This window comes from Typopeltis vanoorti, chromosome 2 (assembly GCF_054136105.1).
Source record: "Typopeltis vanoorti isolate ZY-2024b chromosome 2, IOZ_Tvanoo_1.0, whole genome shotgun sequence".
Lineage (NCBI taxonomy): Eukaryota > Metazoa > Arthropoda > Arachnida > Uropygi > Thelyphonidae > Typopeltis > Typopeltis vanoorti.
The window spans coordinates 133,623,758-133,637,949 of record NC_143550.1 but is presented as its reverse complement, the minus strand read 5'-3'; the positions used below and the strand labels follow the sequence as shown (position 1 = coordinate 133,637,949).

Here is a 14,192-nt window from a genome sequence, read left to right as displayed (position 1 = left end):
AAAAACTCAGCTTGCAAACCTCAACTACCACTCAACACAGTAATAAACCTGTCATTCCTTACTCTGAAGCCTGAAGCAATCAGCTCTCTCTCTCGCTAGACCACAACTTCACAATATAGCACAGAAAAAAAATCCCTTCTGAAGAAATAATGATACAGGTAGAATGCGGTAACTGCAACCTTCCCAACCATATTGCCAACAATATCAGATCTGGATGTAGCTGGTGTTCTTACCCAAGCTAAACCACCAAAAAGCAACCTATATAAGCAAGAATTCAAAGCTCTGCAAGAAATTAAAAACAAGAGTAAAATAATAATTACTAAAGCATATAAGGGAAATGCCACTGTAGTTCTAAACAAAACTGACTACACAGGTAAGCTTATCTAATTGTAAAGAGGTATCTACCTACCTCCCTATAGAATATGATCCCACCAGCTCCCAAATCAGAACACTCCATAGGCTCCTTAAGAAGATTACTTCTTGGCCTGTGGAAGTGACTAACAAACTAAAACCTTTTAACTCTAGATCCCCCACCCTCAAATATATGGACTACCAAAAACCCATAAAAAAAACTGTGCCATTATGTCCCATATGGATGGCATTGATTCCTCCACATACAAATTAACTCAAGTGCTCACACAATATACTGGCAACACACCTTCGCACATAAAAATTCAGCCCACTTTAAAGCCAGTATAGAAAACCTCTCACTCCAACACACTGACCTAATGGTCAGTTTTGATGTTTCCTCCTTATTCACCAATGTCCCACTCAAAGATACCTTTGATCTCATCCAAACCAAATTTCCTCCTGATATCTCAGCCCTATTTTAGTTCACCATGAACTCAGGCTATTTTGTCTGGCAAGGCAAATTCTACAGATAGAGGGGACAACCATGGGTTCTCCATTCTCCCCACCCCTGGCCAACTTCTTTATGGAGACCTTTGAAGAAAAAGCCTTAAACTCTGCTCCACTTAAACCTGCTGTTTGGCAATGCTATGTAAATGATGTGTTCGCTATTTGGCCTCATGGCTTGGACACACTCCACAACTTTTTAACACACTTAAACAATCGACACCCCAGGATCCAGTTTACCTTGGAAAAGGAAAACAATAACAATCTTCCTTTCCTAGACACTCTGATTACATGCCAGCCTGATGGATCCCTGGCTTTCTCTGCTTACAGAAAACTTACACATACAGGTAGATACATTCGCCAGTAATCATACTACTCTCCCTCCCAACAATATGGGATTATAAAAACCCTATATAACAGGACAAAATTAATCAGTTCAGATAACAATGTCCTAACTGAGCTTAACCATATTCTTAACACCTTTGTAGCCAATGGCTACAACTACGAAAAAATCCAAAAAATATTAAACCAATTAACCACAATCCCCCCCCCCCCTCCATAACAGAGATTACTCTAAATCTGTCACCATTCCTTATATCTGGAGTACTTCTGAGAAGCTAACAAAAATCCTAAAATAATATGACCTGACAACTTGTTACAAACCATATAAAAATTGACCTCTCTTATCCACTCCACCAAAGACCAGCCACTTTCCCCCTAGACCTACCTGGAGTATACCAGGTCCCTTGTAGTTGCAGACTGTCCTACTATGGCCAAACAGGCAGGACAGCTAATATCAGGGTATCTGAACATAAGGACCATATCCGGTTCCACCAATACAGCGACTCAGGATTTGCTGACCATGCTTTGGACACCTACCACAAAATACACTGGAAGAAGCCACTTTACTACACCACAGCAACTATAAATATGAAAGATTATTCCTGGAATCAGCCTCAGCTCTAAAAAACTCCCTAAACCTCAACAAATTTGGATGCATGAGACTGCCCCAAATGTGGGAGGCTTGCATCCTAGGAATATCAGCCACGACAACCCAATTTAGCCCACTAGAGGGCACCTTTAGGACTCTAGGACCAACTTCAGTTGTTTTCTTCAGCCATATTTCTTTGGTGTTAGTACCTGCATGCACATATCATTATTTTAATGTTCCCTGAAGATGGTAATTTAACATTACGGAAATATAGGAAGCATTAATTACAGTTGTTTAATTAATATTTTAGTATACGTTGTCTTTCCCCTAAAATCTGATAGTTATGTATTACCATATAAGTTTATCTATAAGAATAGCCATATATATTGGAAACTAGAGCTTGGAACATTAAACTGTAGGACTCTGAGCAGTGAAGCACGGTTAACTGAACTAACTGAAGAGCTAAAGCGACTAAAATTATTATTATTATTATTATTTGACACCTCCAGGGAGTCCAAAGACTCATTGAGGGAGAGTGTGCCAACAGCATCGAACGATTGGTCCTCTTCCAACTACTAACCGCGCTCAAACTTACTTAACTGAGCCATTAGTAGCGGAGGCTCTACCAATCGACCAACCTTTGCCGGCACCGGTGGGATGTTCTTGGACTGTGCGAAGTCAGACGTAATGGTGAAGAAATTCTTCGATTAAAAAATGGAGACATATTATATTATAGAGGTCAAGATAAAGAAAGAATCAGTGGAGTTGGATTCTTGATCAACAAAAAACTGAAGAACAACATAATAGAATTTGACAGTGTATCCAATCGAATAGCAAATGTATTGTTGTTGAAATTTCGAAAAGCTACACTCTTAAGATCGTCCAAGTCTATGCACCAACAATAAGTCATACTGACGAAGAAATTGAAGCCTTCTATCATGATATATCCCAGCTCTACAATAAAGGAAAACATCATTTCAGAATTGTAATGGGAGACTTTAATGCTAGAATTGGTATTCAACATTCCGATGAAAGCTCAATGGGAAATTTTGGATATGGCATGATAGATGACAGAGGAGCAAGGTTAATAGAATTTGCAGAAAAAGAAAACCTATATATCATGAATTACTTCTTCAAGAAAAAAAAACACATAGAAAGTGGACATGGAAAAGTCCAAATGGAAAAACTAGTGAAATTGACTTCATCCTCAGCAATAAGAAAAACATCTTTCAAGACTGCTCTGTTATAAACACCTTCAACATTGGAGGTGACCATCGTATGGTACGCAGTAATATTCAAATAAACTGCCAAAAAGAAAGAAGAAAAATGTTTCGGAAATCAAAGCAAAACATAGATGTACACAAACTCAATATTAAAAAAGATATATTCCAACATGAATTAAACAATAGATTTAAACATGAACTAAACAATAGATTTAAATACAATCATTAAACATCATTGTTTTAATAATGTTGTTTAAACAACATTATTTAAACAATGCTGATCTATCAGAAAGTAATGACATTATTATCCAAAACCTTTTACAATGCTCACTTGAAATAGCTGGTACCACAGAACAGAAACAAGACAAAATCTCTGAAGAAACAAAACAGCTTATGAAGAAATGAAGAGAAATGAAATCAATTAACCTACAGAATAAAATTGAATACACGGAATTGTGCAAAACAATCAGAAAACGTATCACAGAAGAAATAAGAAAATTCAATTGTAAATTCATACAACAAACAATTGAAAACAACCATAGTCTCAAAAAAGCCAAAGCAACTGATGAACAGCAAACAGATGGCTGCAGTCAAACAACAAGACGGGACCATCACCAGAGATAGATATGCTATAGCAAAAATAATTGAAGAATTCTAATCAATATTATACCAGGATGATGAATTAAATGAAGAAGAAGACAACTACAACACAGCTGAAGTACCACGGATTCTACCAGAATAAGTTATGCAGAGCATCCAAAGCTTCCAAAGCAGCAGGTGAGGATGGAGTTAAAGCTGAACTTCTAAAAACAGGCGGAGAAATAATCTACGAACTCTTAGCAAAGCTATTTACTTTATGCCTGAAGAAAAACGATGTACCAACAACATCGAAGGAGGCTACCCTAATTCTGATACATAAAAAAGGTGAGATAGAAGACTTGACGAACTAATGACCTACCAGTCTACTATCAGTGGTCTACAAAGTCTTTACAAAAGTCTTAGCTAATAGACTTTGTGTAACTCTTTGTGTGACTTAGCACAAAAAGAACAGGTAGGCTATCGAAGGGGCTTTAGTACAATGGACCATATTCAAGTTGTACAGCAGATTATTGAATGATGTAATGAATATCAATTACCACTATGTCTTGGTTTTATTGACTATGAGAAAGCCTTTGATTCACTTAAAACTTGTGCAATACTTAAAGCATTACGAAACCAACAAGTGGAGGAGCCCTACATCAGAACCATCAAATCAGCATACACCAATGCCACAGCAGCAATTCATTTCAATGGAAACATCTCTACTGTAGGAATACAGAAAGGTATAAGACAGGGTGACATAATATCTCCAAAATTATTCACAGCATGCCTAGAAGAAATATTCAAACTTCTTGATTGGGAAGGGAAAGGTCTGAAGATAAATGGATATTTAAGCCATTTACGCTTTGCAGATGACATTAGTTATCTTTACTTCAACTGCACATGAATTACAGACTCGTATCCATGAGCTCCAAATTGCTAGCAGAACAGCAGGCTTAAAGATAAACCTAAAGAAGACCCAAGTTATGTTCAATAGTTATGTCCAACCAGAAATAATAAAAATCAATAACGAGGAAATTAAGCAACTAGATCATCACATATACTTACGATAACAAATATCAATGGAACAAAATAATAGCATGGATGAAATTAAAAGGCGTGCGATGCTTGGGAGGAAAGCATTTGGAAAATTACATTCAATATTCAAAAGCCAAAGAGAAAGGTTTTTAACCAGTGTATTCTTCCTATACTGACATTGGCTGTGAAACATGGACACTGAATGCAAAGGAAATTCAAAAATTAAGAACAACACAATTTAGTATGGAAAGAAGTATACTTGGTATCACAAGATTGGATCACAAAAGGAATATATGGATAAGAAATCAAACCAAAGTCTCTGACATGATAGAAAGAGTGAAACCTTTGAAGTGGCAATGGGCTGGGCATATTGCTCGAAGACAAGATCAGCGATGGACAAAAAGAAGTACTGGACTGGATTCCATGAGAGAAAAAAACGACCATGACCCCCGACCAAAATCACGGTGGATTGATGATATCATCAGATTTGTAGGAGTGATGTGGAAAAGGAGAGCCATGGACAGAGAGTGTTGGAGTAATCTTGGAAAAGCCTTCATCTAGCAGTGGATCGATAATGGCTGATGATGATATATATATATATACATATAAAGAAAAATGGAAAGTTTTTTTTAAAAAAAAAAAAAAGTAGTGCAAGCTAATGCACCTCCAATGATAAGGATTGTGTCCTCATAAGTTATTTTCTTTATTCATAACGCTCCGAGTTTCTATATACACTGCTTGGAAAGAAATCGATGAACATCACAGTGTGAGGAACAAACAGCCATGGTATCCACCTTAATAATATGCAGAACCTCCTTTCACTGGGATGAATGCAGCAATCCTACAGGGCATACTTAGCACAAACAATAGCGATCAATGGGAATTTTGGACAATTCTTCCTGTAGGCATGTAACGAGGTCCTGGACTGTTGTGAGGATAGACATCACTTGACCTCACCAGATGCTCCAGTTCATCCCACAGATATTCAATAGGGATGAGGTAGGGACTCGGTAGAGGCCAGTCAAGTGTGGTGGCATTCATATCCACAAACCATGAAGTTATTTGCAGCAGCCTTATGACATGATGCATTGTCTTGTTGAAAGAAACAGTGGTCAGTTCCAGATAAACACCACAAAGTAGGAAGCACTGCATTGTCCAGAATGTTTAGATACCTCGGAGTTAAATGATAGTGGCATGACAAACAATGGTCCACGGCCAAACCAAGAAAAACAGGACCATACCATCACATTGCCACCTCCAAATTTCACAGTTGGGGTTATGCACTCTGGTAAGAGATGTTTACTGGGCATCTACCACACCCATCCATCTGCTAGGTAAAGGGTATATCATGATTTGTCGTTCCATAACACAGATTTCCAAGCTTCCACATCCCACTATACACACTCTTTGCATCACTGAAGATAATGCCTGCATGTTGGTTCAGGATATGTGACTTATATATTAGGGTCCTACCACTGAGACCCTTGTGAGCCTTGGTTCTGAATATTTTTTTGTGTGGATTCATGTTCCAGTTGATGCCTGTAACTCCACATTCAATGTGTCAGCTGACAAATGGTGGTTTTTATGTTATCCTTCATAGCACCCAATGGTCATGCTTCGTGAGTGTGGTGAATTGTCCACTGTGGGTAATACTTGCAGTTGACTCCTAGCGATTCCATCTCAGTATGGTATCACTGACTGGTAACCTGGGATGGCCCAATTTGTCAACAATTTGCCAAACAGATAAGCCTGCAACATGGCATCAATATCCCTCTTTCAAACTCTGTCAGTTCCCTTTTCATAGCCATTTCGCCCAGACCATGTTCCTCCATTTATACACACAAACATATAGCTAAATGTGAGCCACAAGCATGTGACTCACATTTGGCTACAAAATAAGCATATATATTTAATATCTCCTATTTACTGTTTATTTTACATTGCTAAAATGAACACTTTTAGGATCCTCTTTGATAAAAATGGAAAATAAAATTTTGCTCTCCCTAAATATAATAATTGTCAAATTTTTAAGTATAGAGCTAAGATGCTTCAATTTGAAATAAGTGAAATTTTGTAAAGGAGAACATCATGGATCCATCCATATTCTATAGCCAAATGTATAAAAAAATCATAAGCTTCCCTGTAATTTTTTAAAGTTAGAAAAAGTTTTCTACATTTCTTACTTTCTCATGTTTCCACATTTTGCTGTAAATATATGTAAATTTGTATTGTCTATTTTAGTATCTAGGTAAGATAAATATAAGCTTCTCTGCTCTATAATTTAATATTATATTATGCACTCACATAGAGAACTCACCATTAATGATGAATTTAACTTTCGGACACAGCTTAGTTACAATGTTGAATAAGCTTTTCTTAACTTATGCTGATAATTTTTTTTAACTCGGTCATTTGAAGCCTGAGTAGCAAGGCTTATACATTGGTCATACATAACTGGTAATTAGTTTATGGAATTAACAACGCATATAAAGTATATTAATTAAAGGTAACTTTAATGAATGACTTCTATATTTTGAGAAATATAGATAACTTCTATATTATGAGAACTTCAGCCCAACTGCCAAGACAACCAAATTAACCCACCAGAGGGCACCATTAGGACTTTAGGAATAATATTAGTTTCTTGCTTTCTTCCTCATTTGCTTTTGTTAGTGCCTGCGTGCACATACCATATCTTTATGTTCCTGAAGATGACAACGCAACATTGCCGAAATATAGAAGTTATTCATTAAAGTTACCTTTAATTAATATACTTTATATGCGTTGTTAATTCCGTAAACTAATTACCAGTTATGTAGTGACCAACGTATAAGCCTTGCTACTAGAATTATGATCATCCACGGACTATTTCTTTTAATTTTAAGATATGCCTCTCTAGTTCGTCACTGCATTCATGGATAGTGGTCATAATGTTCCAGTCTATCTGGTGTTGGCACTCTTCTAGATTGGAGTTAGCAAAGAAAAGAACATGACTGAAGAGGACGCTCGCACGGGTTCTCTTGTAACAGATGTCACATTGATGCTCCTCAAGACATTGTGAGACAGACTTATCTGTTTGTCCATAATAAGGTTTACTGCAGCTGCAGATAATTTTGTAAACTCCTGGAAATTGAAGTTGGTCGTGTTTTTGTTTGGGTTGACTCAGGAAAGAACGAAGTTTTGGTAGGGTGGTGAAGTAAGTTCTAATGTTGAATTTCTTCATAATTTTCGCCAGTTTTTGGTGATGGAGAGCCTACAAATGGCAATTGAATGTGTGTAATAGGATTGAAGTTATCTTCTTGCTGAGGTTGAGGACGTGGATATAGACATTTAGTTATGCTTCGAGATGAATAGTCGTTGTTCAAGAATGTGCTTTTGAGGTGGTCAAGTTCTATTTGAAGATCTTCTTCTTCTGAAATAAGAGATCTCACCCGATGGGCCAGAGTGAAAATAATATCAAATTTCCTTAGAGGGAAGTGATGAGATTAGGCATGTAAGTATCTGTCTCTGTGAGTAATTTTACGAAAAATCGAAAAGTTCAGACAATCAGGCAACCTAGTGAACTTTAAATCCAAAAAGACGAGTACGCCATTCATCTTAAGTTCTGATGTGAATTTGATGTTCTGGTGCCGATTATTCAAATGATCTAGGAAGGATTGTAACTCCTCTAGACCATATTCCCAGATGAGGAAGATATCATCCATGTATCGTAGCCACTGTTTAGGTTTTAAAGTTGTGCTTGAAATAGCTCTTTCTTCAAAGTCTTCTAGAAATATATTGGCTTACACTGAAGACAATGGGCTGCCCATAGCCAGGCCTCTTGTATGTTTATATATTTTACTATCAAATGAGAAATAGCCGGAATTTATGCAATGTAGCAATAGGATAAAATTTTTTTTGGAAACTTCGTTTTTCAATAGATTGAGGACTTCTTCTGTGGGCACATTTGTGAAGAGAGAGAGAGAGACATCACAACTAATCATTCTGTCAGAATCCTTCAGTTTTAAATTTTTTATCTGAGATGTGAAATCTTCAGAGTTTTTGATATATGAGGAGGAATTACCAATGAGATGTTTTAAGGAAGAGGCAAGGTATTTGGACAGGTTGTAAGTGGGAGAGTCAATGTCTTCAACAATCGGTCTTAAAGTAGTGTCTGCCTTGTGGATCTTCGGGAGGCCATACAAACGGAGAATTAGGGGACGAAGATAGTGGAGAGATAGCCTGGTGTGTCTAGGAAGTTCTGAAGTAGAATTGAGGTTGTTGGTTTGGTTATGAAGTTCTCTCGTAGGGTCACTTGGTAAATGAGAGTAAGTATCAGATATTAATAAATCGTCGATCTTGATACAGTAATCAGATCTGTTTAGGATTACAGTTGCATTACCTTTATCCGCTGATAGAATAATGATTTCGTTGTTATTAGGAAGGTGGTGAATAGCTTTTCTTTCAGCACAGGATAAATTATCTGCAGGTCAACGAATATTGTTTATTGTAAAAATAGCTTTCATTCTGAGTAAGTTTGCTGTTTGTTTTGGTAGATATGAACACCTTTCTCGGTGTTCCTAATCAGCATAATTATTATTTTTTAATATATATATATATATATATATATATATATATATATATATGGGAATAAATTTTTAACTTGGGTATATTGTATATTAGGATAACCAAGCAATTTTATATGCTTGGTTATTTTAGCTCCTAATCCCAAGTGTGCAAACAATTAAGTTTGCGCCTGAAACAAAGTTCAAGTCTAAAGATGGTACAACACCAGGGCAGCTCATTGTAAAGGTGGTTAAAGCTTTGATCACTATTCTTAGTATTTTCCCATAATGTAAAGCACATCTCACTAGAAGATGTATACTGCAATGCATTATGGGTGGGGTCACTACCCAGACCGGTTTCGGGCGCAAACTTAATTGTTTGCACACTTGGGATTAGGAGCTAAAATAACCAAGCATATAAAATTGCTTGGTTATCCTAATATATATATATATATATATATATATATATATATATATATATATATGAAGATTGATTTACTCGGTTGTTGTACATTTTTATAAAAAGATTGAATGACTAAAACTGAGAGAAATGAAAACAAAGTTTATTACTACTACACAACTAGTTTCAGCTTTTATCAGCCTTCGTCAGGTGCACAATAAAAAAGAAGAAATAACCAGTAAAAACATGGAGAAAATAACTGTAAATAACATGGAAAATTAGTTTGTATATATTTCAATGTTGAAACGTTGAAGTCTGCACATTCAAAATTGTTCCAGCATTGGCTTCATTGTTGGGCATATGCATGCGTATAACATCTTGTGAACGCCTGTATTTCACCACAGCACAATGACAGTCTGAAAGGTTGTAACTCTGTTGTTGAGATGTAGGGGGTTGAAAAGGATTTCCTTTGCTTCTATTATCTTCCTTTCTACTTCATCATGGCAATGGAAAATGTTATTAGACTTGTCCCACAGGACTGTATGGCTAGGGTTTTCTTCATTAGAATTGGCCCAGAAAAAAACATGACTAATCAAAGCACAGGCTTGCATTCCCTTGTAAGTAACGTCTCTCTTGTGCTTCTCAATGCATAACTCAACTGACTTCTCTGTTTGGCCAAAGTTAGCTATGTCACAGTTGCACCAGATCTGGTAAACACCAGGATATTTAGGATTATGATATCTAGGTTTTGGATGGCTCACTAAGAAGCAGATTTTAGGAAGAGGAGTAAATAAAGTTCTTATGTTGTATTTTCTAAGAACCTTGGCTAATTTGAATGTGGCTAAGAAAGGATTTACTTAAGTAACAAATTGATAAAGTATAAACAAAGAAAAATAAGAGATAAAGTATAAATCCCATGGTTATATATTTAGCAATGGGATTTATACTTTATCTCTTATTTTTCTTTGTTTATACTTAATCAATTTGTTACTTAATTAAATCCTTTCTTATTCAAAACCTTATTCAATTAAAATCCTACCAGCTGTTCTATTGTTATGTTGTTACTTTCTCTATATTTTCTCTATCGCTATTTTACTTTGTCAGATATCAGGCCTAATATGCTTACATCTAGGATTGTTTCCTCTTCGGATACTGGCGAATTTATATTTTGCTGCGCCAGCCAGTATCCTATAGCAGAAAAGGATCCTTGCTCAGGGAAACAATACTAGATTCTGAGGCTTTCTTACAACAATATCTTACTTTAACACTGCTGTATAGATTCAGATTATTGCAGTCGTGACCGAAATCTATAATTATATACGTTATTTAATTCCTTCTTGCCAAAATAGGTTCTATTTTTTATAAGTGGTATTTTGGAATCGTAATCAGGCATGACTTAGTTTCAGGTAAATATGACAAATTTATTGGAATATCTAAACACAATACACAAAAAATTCATACACTCAATTTAACTCAATACTAAATGAAACTTGAGTTAAGAGGTTAACATATTCGAAATTAATTAAAGGTCATAAAGCATGCGAAACACAATAACTGCATATTGGGATAGATAGCAAATGATATGAAGTTAAACTAAAATTCCTTTCTGTAATGCTATTCATAAGATAATGAAAACAAACATTCTAATGTTACTCAGTTGCTAAAATCCACAATTCTGATCTCATTAAGTTAATCCTATCACATACAATTACTAAAGATCTTTTCCAAACAATTCTTCTTACTCTCTCAAAGGAGGTTAACTTTCAAATTAGAGACTGTCCACAGAGTTCTTTAGAATACTGTTCTTAATTTCACATTCGCAAACAATCTTCTCTCTTCTGTTGAATTTTATACACAAAATAGAGTAATTTCACCTTACCGAACTTTTTCCGCATCTTTCAGCACCACGTGTATGTCTGGTTACTTCTTGTCTATTGGCTGTCCATGTGCCAATGTAGAGGTTACGCTATCTTCATTATTTCTGCCGAAAATGGACCTAAATCTTTGCGTTTCAGGAACAACTCGAAGGTACTTCTCAGCGACAGCTTCATTCTGCTAGGACTGGAAATTTTTACCTTCAGCTCTGCGTAGAATCCTTCTCCATTTTCAAGAAAGCCTGCTGTCCGACATCTTATCTTAGCACAGATGCCTCATTCCCCCTCCTTCATGCGAACTCCCACTTACTTCCGAGCCACCAAACAGGAAAACGATGCGACAAGAGACTTTTTGATACGGCGCTCGTCCCCTTATATTCCTCCTTAGAGCGACCTCTTTTTCCTCAGTACCCTTTGCACACGACCCATATCTTTTCACCACTTGGGTTCATCCCTTGCTTTTTCCAGGTTATGCTCTTGTATTCCCAGAATTCGTGTTAATATACGTTCCGCTTAAGCAACTGCCGCCAGCGTTACGCTGTACACGTGTAGTTTTATACCTTCCAAAAATTATTATTTAATAACTATTTGATGACTCACAGTTAATTTTACACAGCTTAAGTGAGGCTTAAATGAAGTCAGATTATCTCTCTTTTAAGACATACTCTAATAAAATCTTAATATGAACACAACAGATTACATATATCGTACATGAAATAAGGAATGCAAATTTTATACATAAAGTGAATAAGTTTCACTTTTAATTACAGCTGATGTGCAGGTATTTCTCTCTTTTTGTAAGTTTAATATGTTGGATTCTGAATGAATGATTTCTTTGCAAGATTCCTTCATTCAGGATCTAGCAAAGGCCCCATCTTTTTTTATAAAAAAGTTTTTCTATTTCCTTTATAAAAACTCTTTTTGTTTCTCCCTCAATCCTCTGGGGATGAACCTTCTATTCTTTCTAGGCCTTAATACGTATCTTGGCTCATGTGACTGTATTGTTTCCTCATGACATGACTGAGTTTGCTCATTCCCATGATGTGTATTCGGTGCTTCTTTATAAGCGTTCAGAAAGATATTCCTTCGACAGGCTTTGCTCTTCTTCTCTCTTGTTGCTACGTCTTGTGTACGGGGTTACTCTGGGATGTGTTTTCTTCATGTCCCCATACAGCCTCTATTTTCTGTTGATTTCTCCCCTTTTCCCCAGATGCTTTCGAGGGAATCGCCTAGACAGACCAACCTACTTGATCTGCATCAGTACAATTTTAGGCGATCTGAGTGGACTACTAAGGTTCTTCCCTGACATCTCCTTTATCTTGTATGTCACAGGGGATAGTATTCCTATAATTTCAAAGGACCCTGTGGCGCTCCTTCCAAATTTTCCCCCCGTTTTTCTCCCAGAGTTCTGCTACACTAGTACCAAGTTTCCTAGTTTTAAGTCTTTGTGTTTTCTGAATTTATCTGCATAAGACCGGGCACGTTGGGAACACGCATTACTTGACTCGGCCACCAACTCATGTGCCAGCCTGTTTTCCTTGACGAGGTTGTTCAAGTACTCATCGATGTCTAGGAATCCAGTGCTCGCCTCTGGATTTCTGAAATCATTGGGAAAAGGAGGCTCGAATACATAGAGCACAACAAGGGGCTTCCCTTGTTGCTGCATGGAGAGTGGTCCTACAAGCGAAAAGGGTGTGCACAAGATGGGAATCCCACTCAGAAACCCACCCTTCTGCTAGTTTGGAGAGAGTGAGCTTCAGAGTCCGATTCATCCTCTCGCACATCCCATTTCCCTGGGGGTGACATGGGGTAATAAACAGTTTCCTTATTCCCAATAATTAGCAGAGCTGGAGCATTACTTCAGCCGTAAAGTTGGTGCCCTGATCTGACAAAAGGGTATCGGGAGTTCCATATCTAGAGAAAATCAGCTTGAAGAGCTTGTTTGCCATGGTCTTTACTGTTTGATTCTTCATGGCTGTGGCTTCGGGAAACCTTGAGAACATGTCGATCATGACGAGTACGTACCTGTTTCCCTTTGAGGTAGTGGGGAGGGGTCCCACAATATCCATAGCTACAGCTTGAAATGGTCGTGATGGGAGCGGGAATGGTTGCAGTGGTGCTTTACCAGAAATGACAGATTTCTGTTGACACACGTGGCATGACACATAGTTCTCAATATCTTCTCTCATGCCCTTCCATAGGTATCTGTCTGTCACGCTCTTCCAGGTTCTGTGGATACCCTGATGTCCGGCTAGCTCCACATCATGAAACGAGTACAAGACCCAAGGAATCATGACTTTAGGAACAAGAATTTTTTCTTTCCACCTCCCTGTGACGTCGTTTTGACAACAAAAGTCCATCTTCATCCATATGTATGGTATTGTGGAACACTTGGTTGTGTGAGAGGCTTTCCCCTTTTTTCAATCCTTCATGCATCCCCCTCCCCACATCGGGTCCGATTTCTGGGCTTCTATTATTTCATACTTCCCCCAACTTTGAAGTTGGAGGGACAGTGGTTTCTTCTTTCTCTCGATCAATAGCACAGGGTTGATATTTTCCTAATCAGAGCAGGAGTCCTCACGTGGGCTGGGGTCCAGAGATCTAGACAGATAGTCAGCCACAACGTTGGATCTCCCAGGAATGTAATTAATTTCTACCCTGAATTCTTGCATCTCTAAGGACCACCTCACAATTCTTTGATTCTTATCCTTCATTGGTGAAATGAAGGATAAGGGTTTGTAGTCCGAC

General features: G+C 37.3%; 1 protein-coding gene across 1 annotated transcript in view; it reads right to left on the bottom strand.

The window, feature by feature from the left end:
- The window catches only part of LRP1 (LDL receptor protein 1), a 1,646,373-nt gene that overhangs the window by 1,412,231 nt on the left and 219,950 nt on the right, over positions 1–14,192 (bottom strand). The window lies entirely within an intron of this gene.